The sequence below is a fragment of the Scylla paramamosain genome, chromosome 15, assembly GCF_035594125.1.
Source record: "Scylla paramamosain isolate STU-SP2022 chromosome 15, ASM3559412v1, whole genome shotgun sequence".
Classification (NCBI taxonomy): domain Eukaryota; kingdom Metazoa; phylum Arthropoda; class Malacostraca; order Decapoda; family Portunidae; genus Scylla; species Scylla paramamosain.
The window spans coordinates 15246749-15253511 of NC_087165.1; the positions used below are offsets into that span (position 1 = coordinate 15246749).

The 6763-nt window shown below is 45.2% G+C and overlaps 1 long non-coding RNA gene across 1 annotated transcript in view; it reads right to left on the reverse strand.

The window, feature by feature from the left end:
* Window positions 1-285: 285 nt before the first annotated feature.
* The window catches only part of LOC135107511 (uncharacterized), a 73652-nt gene continuing 67174 nt past the window's right edge, over window positions 286-6763 (reverse strand). Inside the window, exon 2 of the long non-coding RNA XR_010271799.1 lies at window positions 286-2962. This is a non-coding gene — a long non-coding RNA (uncharacterized LOC135107511). The remainder of the gene's footprint in view (window positions 2963-6763) is intronic.

Sequence of the window (6763 nt, forward strand, 5' to 3'; positions counted from 1 at the left end):
ACTACTACTACTACTACTATCACACACACAGAGAGAGAGAGAGAGAGAGAGAGAGAGAGAGAGAGAGAGAGAGAGAGAGAGAGAGAGAGAGAGAGAGAGAGAGAGAGAGAGAGAGAGAGAGAGAGAGAGAGAATAGTAGTAGTAGTAGTAGTAGTAGTAGTAGTAGTAGTAGTAGTAGTAGTAAAATACAAACAGACCATATTAATGAACAGATAAGTCGAAAATTGCAACACAAACAAATTTCGATTTAACAAAGTCCCCACAATAAACGCATTTCTTCACACACACACACACACACACACACACACACACACACACACAATCTGCGCAGCTCTCCCCTCACCACCTTCAACCCCCGGCCTGCCCTGCGATCAGTTAAGCAAACACCGCGGAGTGAGGCGTGGAATGAAGCTTCAGCAATGAGCCAGCAACGCCGAGGCTGTTACTCCGAGCCGCCACCACCATCACCACCACCACCACCACTTAGATGGATGTGCTCGCGTAATAACTATACTCGTCACAATTTCCGATTACAATTACAGATTCCTAGAACTATTTCCTCTCTCTCTCTCTCTCTCTCTCTCTCTCTCTCTCTCTCTCTCTCTCTCTCTCTCTCTCTCTCTCTCTCTCTCTCTCTCTCTCTCTGTCCACACTACCTATAATACACACACCATATTACCATACCAGGAAGCACTCATACGCTCCTCCCCCACCACTAATACTGGCAATCTTTCTCTTCCCTTATAACGTTACTAGTTTATCTTTAGCATCATTCTTAGTGCATGTTAGTATAGTTACACCAAATAATCTAATCATGATCGGACCTCAAACCATTTGTACATCGTTCTGGAAAAATCAGGAAATGTTAACAGCAAAGACGTCTTATCGTTGAGCAAATACGTAAATATACATGTGAATAATAAAATAGAAGAAAAGAGGTACAAAACATGACTCGGCGGCAGTAACAGGACGCAGGGAGGGAGCAGCCGAGCACCCGCAGCAAGCACAGGATGAAGGCTGGATCAAGTTTCACCTCAATCATGGACCTGTCAAGTGTCAAGACGCACGTTGGCTGGGCCGTGAGTGAGTCCCGCAATGGAGGGCTAAGTTCATGGCTGCCAACCTGAACCCTTTCACAGCACCATCATCTTCACATTCATTTTCCCTTTAATCGCATGCAAGTTTTTGGAAATTTCTGAACTAGTCTCTTCATTAGTTTTGTTTGCTAGAAAAGATATAATCAGTCTTTTAATCTCTCTTTTTTTCAGTGTCGATGCAATTGATTTTCTACAGTGCTCTTCACGTCAACAAAACTTACAAAATATAAAGGAGTTACGAAAAGAACCACCGCCGGTCAGTGTATGGACTTTTACTCCCGTATCTGCCATGGTGTCTATTCAAGCTCAATAAGACGGGCTGGTGTGACTTTGAAGTATCATTTCGCAAGACACCACTGCCAGCAACAGGAGGGTTCGGGCATTTCAAACCTTCAGTGTCTCCGGTTCTACTTCTACCCAGAGAGATCATCAGGGTTACTCAAATTAAGTATAAAAGTCATATTGTTGGGGCAGTTCAAATCTTCAGTGTCTATTTCTACCCAAAAGATCGTCCAGGATTACTCAGATAAAGTCATATTGTTCAGTGTCTTGTTCTATTTCTACCCAGTAAGATCGTCCAGTGTTACTCAATTGAAGTATGAAAGTCATATTGTTCTTGGCAGTCAAGGGAGGGTAACACACGTACAGTAATGTCCTTGGTTGAGAGGTGCGGCTTTCCGTTGTAAGGAATTAACGGAGTTTAGCAAGGTGTGTTCAAGTCTATGCAGGAATATTCGGCGTAAGTTGCCTATGCTCCTTTCCGCGAGGTTCGTTACGGCGGTTCAGGTGTTCAACATCAGTGGTTGGTAAAGAGCGAGTGGGAGTGCTGAGTATACTGAAGTGGTTAGTTTACACTGCATCATTCCAAAACACTTTCTTTTTCTTCCCGAGGTCACGCTTTACGCCCCGCTACGCTGTACAGTTACTCGGGAGGCGCAGGCAGATGGTTCGTGTGTTTGGTGTAGCGCACGCTGCCTCTTTAGGGCTTTGATAAAAGTTAAAAGGGTAATTTGTCGCTGTGATGTTCTCTTTACCTGTACGCGACGTGCTGTAAATGAGCGGCGTCTAGTCTTGACATCACGCGACGCAGCACATTTCTCAATCCACGCACTTATCTTGGTCTGGATGTTACATGAAAATAATAAAAAAAAACTTCTACATAAAAAAAAAAAATTATAGATTAAAATTATAGATTGTCAGTTCAGCGTATAATTTTTCGTTGCCAATATTTAAAACAGAATGGAAAACAACTTCAGACCATTACTAATATAAATATTTTGCATTATTTATCTCGAGATTAGTTTCCTTTCACATTACTTGCACACTAAAACACACACACACACACACACACACACACACACACACACACACACACACACACACACACACACACACATTCTGAAACACGCACATGTTAGTTAATTCAGTTTTTCACCATCAAAACTTCCACACAAATTATAATGCATGACACCTCAAACAATGCGGAAGTTAAATTGACTGCACCAGAGTTCGAGATTCTGTCCAAACACGATTAAGAAAATGAAATAAAAAATAAATAAATAAAAAAGAAAACAGAAGAGTACATTACAAACCACTACTATTAGCACCAATCCGTTACAATACTCAGTTCTCGGCAACGTCCACACACCGCAGTGCTCCCCACACGAAGGAACCCAAGGAAGGACGCTAGGTTAATTAATGCCGTAATTATGCAGCACCGCATCCTACGCTCAACTTTTTTCCTCGCCTTTTTTTTCTTTTTGTTCAGAACACTTACACCGAGGATGCTCACGCTGCCGCCCGTTGCCAGGTGTCTGGGTGAGTGATGCAGCCCAGGTGAGGAAGAAGTGGCAACTCATACATACCTGAAAAAAAGGAAAAAATAATATTAAACACACAGCTTCTTTTCTTGCACTCTTTCTACTTGTCTTTCCTCCCTACCTATCCCACTTCCTCCTCCTCCTCCTCCTTCCTCGAATCCCTGCTCTATTCACAGTATCCCAACGATCGTCTCCTACTTCCCCAACTCCATATTCACAGCCTCGAGCAACGTCCCTTTAACATCCTCATAAAATCACCTATTAGCATACGGGATAAAGTAGCAAGGAACGGAGATTGTGTGTCCGCGCCGTGCTGTACACCAGACGTGAGCAGCCAAGTGGTTTGTCGTGATGCAAAGTAACTACTAATTTATATGTGGCAGTTTTCACGAGGTAAAATGAATGCTTTAGGCAAACAAAGGTCTTGGATAATGTGTGTGTGTGTGTGTGTGTGTGTGTGTGTGTGTGTGTGTGTGTGTGTGTGTGTGTGTGTGTGTGTCATTTTTCATCAGTCTTTAGGATCACGTGCTAGACTCATGATCGCCATCTGTATTCATACACACACACACACACACACACACACACACACACACACACACACACACACACACACACACACACCATCCTAATGCTCGAAGAGAAGAGTAACTTTTTCCTTATCACTGAAAACCTTCACACCTAAACGGAGAGCGAAACCTCAACCTGGGAACTGACAGGCAAAGACATTTGTGGCAGGTGTAGAAGTGTGTGTGTGTGTGTGTGTGTGTGTGTGTGTGTGTGTGTGTGTGTGTGTGTGTGTGTGTGTGTGTGTGTGTGTGTGTGTGTGTGTGTGTGTGTGTGTGTGTGTGTGTGTGTGTGTGTGTGTGTGTGTGTGTGTGTACCCTTTCCTTCCTGCAGATCAGCTTGCCTCTCAGGGTTGAGGGCGTCAAGCAATGTTTCCTAATCTAACCTGCCCTGCCATGCTTCCACGCCTTCACCGCTATCCCTGCACATTCCACGTCGCCTCACCCGCTCCTTCCCCACCACACTGCCACCCTTACCTCCTTTCCTCAATCCCATGACACCTCCACCATCCACACACCATCTTGCAGCCTCGCCCCAATAAAATCTTCGCACGTTTACCTCTTAACAATAAAATAAAACAGCCTGCCTTGCATTTTTCTCAAGCCAATGCTACTTGGAGTGTGTTGAGGCACTGAAACGGGAGCAGTAAGTTGCCTCCATGGCGGTGATCAGAGCGGGACACAGAGGAGGTGGAAGAGAGGGGGACAGGACGTAGTGAAAATCCAGAGTAAACCAAGGAAGAAAATCGGAAGCGGGAAGGAAGTACTGAGGAGGGAAGCAATGACGGAAGACCAGGAAACCGAGGTGATAGCGATACGAGGGAACAGAGCAGAGCAGAGGTGAGGAAATGGTGGTGGAGGAGTGTGAGGTGTGAGTGGAAGGAACGGACGGCACACACCTGGCACACACCTGTCAGGGCGCTAGTGGGCACGACGCCCTTCTTGTGGGTACGTACACGCCAGCGCCTCATTTCTCCTCGCCACCAGAATCACCATCGATGAAAAATTCCTCGGTGGATATTAAATTTTGAGAGGATTAATGAGGTACTAAGTGTATAACAAAGAACTCATCAAATCTTTAATAAGGTGAATATATTAGTACTTCCAGCGATTTAGTTCAAAATGGCGCTCGTATCTTCAAGTCTTTTCTTTGCCTTACCAGATAACATGAAATTTACAAACTACCTAAGGCTATATATAAAAATTCTTCCAGAGTAGAGCAGAGCAGAGCAGATTACAGGGGGATGCAGCACGTCGCGTCACAGGGCAGGTGGCGTCTTTCCCGGGAGATGCCGTGCTTGCAGAACTGTTCCCTCGAGATAACAATGCTCCTCACCAAACAGTCAGATAATCCAGTCAAAAATGTTCAGGAGGAGGAAAGAACGCTCACTAAGAGACTGCACAGAGGTGGTATCTGGGAGAGACAGTATCTGGGAGAGAGAGAGAGAGAGAGAGAGAGAGAGAGAGAGAGAGAGAGAGAGAGAGAGAGAGAGAGAGAGAGAGAGAGAGAGAGAGAGAGAGAGAGAGAGAGAGAGAGAGAGAGAGAGAGAGAGAGAGAGAGAGAGAGAGAGAGAGAGAGAGAGAGAGAGAGAGAGAGAGAGAGAGATGCTTACCTGTCACTTTCACTCATGATGAATGCACAGTGACATCTGCAAACCTTTCCACGCCCGTCACAGCGGAGCATGGAGCTGCCTGGCTTGCGGGCGTCACGTGCGTAGGGAGCGTGACAATAGAGGTGGGGAGTGGTTGCGCACACCTGTACTGAGCTGGTGTGCTACAGATGCCCGAGGGCGGGGGTGCAGGGAGGGTGCGGGTGGGGGACAGGTGTGTGGGGAGGGTATGGGGTGTGGGACAGGTATGTAGGTGAATGGGTATGTTTGGTGTGGGTGTAGAAATGTGTTGTTGTTGTTGTTGTTGTTGTTGTTGTTGTTGTTGTTGTTGTTGTTCTTGTTGTTGTTGTTGTTGTTATTGTTGCTTTTTCTTCCTCTCCATCATCATCATCCTCATCATCATCTGTTTCTACTTCTCCTTTTTCTGTCTTTCTCTCTTTCTGTCTGTCTCTCTGTCTCTATGTATGTATGTATGCATGTATGTATTTATGTAGGTATGTATGCATGCGTGGGTACATATACTATGTGGGGTGTGAGTGGGTGTAAGGGTGGTGTATGTATGTATGCATGTATGTATGTATGTGTGATTGTGTGTGTATGCATATATGTATGGGCGTGGGGATGGGCGTCAGTGTAAGGGTATTCACGAACTGTATGTATGTATGTATGTATGTATGTATAAGTGGGTGGATATGTGTGGGTGTGAGTAGATGTGAGGGTGATAGAGAGAGGACGGACCAAAGCATACCAGCACACCATCAGCCTGCATGACCGGTTCACCTGCCGACCTACCCGCCCCGCCACGCCGCACCACACCTGTATGACATCATCACGCGACCCCAACAGGTGTGTGCCCGCCCGCTCCCCACACACCCACGCCCAGCCACCCCCGCCTCCTTCCACCTCTCCAACACTTAGTCTCATGTTTAGTCAGTGCCGTTATATCCCCCTCCCTCTCTCTCTCTCTCTCTCTCTCTTTCTGTCGCTAATGGAGGCCACCCACAACTTCTACTTCCCGTCACCGTGAGTCCTTCCCTCTTCGTCACGCGCCACCCTCCCGCTCCCCTACATTTTAAATATCTACACCTGTATATACTTCCTATACATTCCAAAACCTAACATAACATAACCTTGTCTAACCTAACCTAACCTTGCTTAGCCTAACCTAACCTAATCTAACCTAACTTATCCCAATAAAAATTAACTTAATCTACGTAACCTAACCTAACCTAACCTTGCCTAACCTAATGTAATATAACCTGTCCCAATAAAACTTAACTTAGCCTACGTAATGTAATCTTATCTAACCCAAACTAACCTAACATACCATAATCTAACTTAACCTACGTAAATATAGCAATAATCTAAGTCAAACTAACCTAACTTGACCTATACCGTAATTTAAATCTAACCTAACTTGACCTGACCTAATCTCATCATGCTAACAAGGGTACGAGAGAGAGAGAGAGAGAGAGAGAGAGAGAGAGAGAGAGAGAGAGAGAGAGAGAGAGAGAGAGAGAGAGAGAGAGAGAGAGAGAGAGAGTTCCAATGCAGTCAAACAGGAATGCACTGTAGCAAGAACGCATCACAAGGCACAATGTGTTTATATATATAAATAAATATTACATCAAACAACTGCACCAAGCTAACCGTGTATAAACTATCACTGAGCT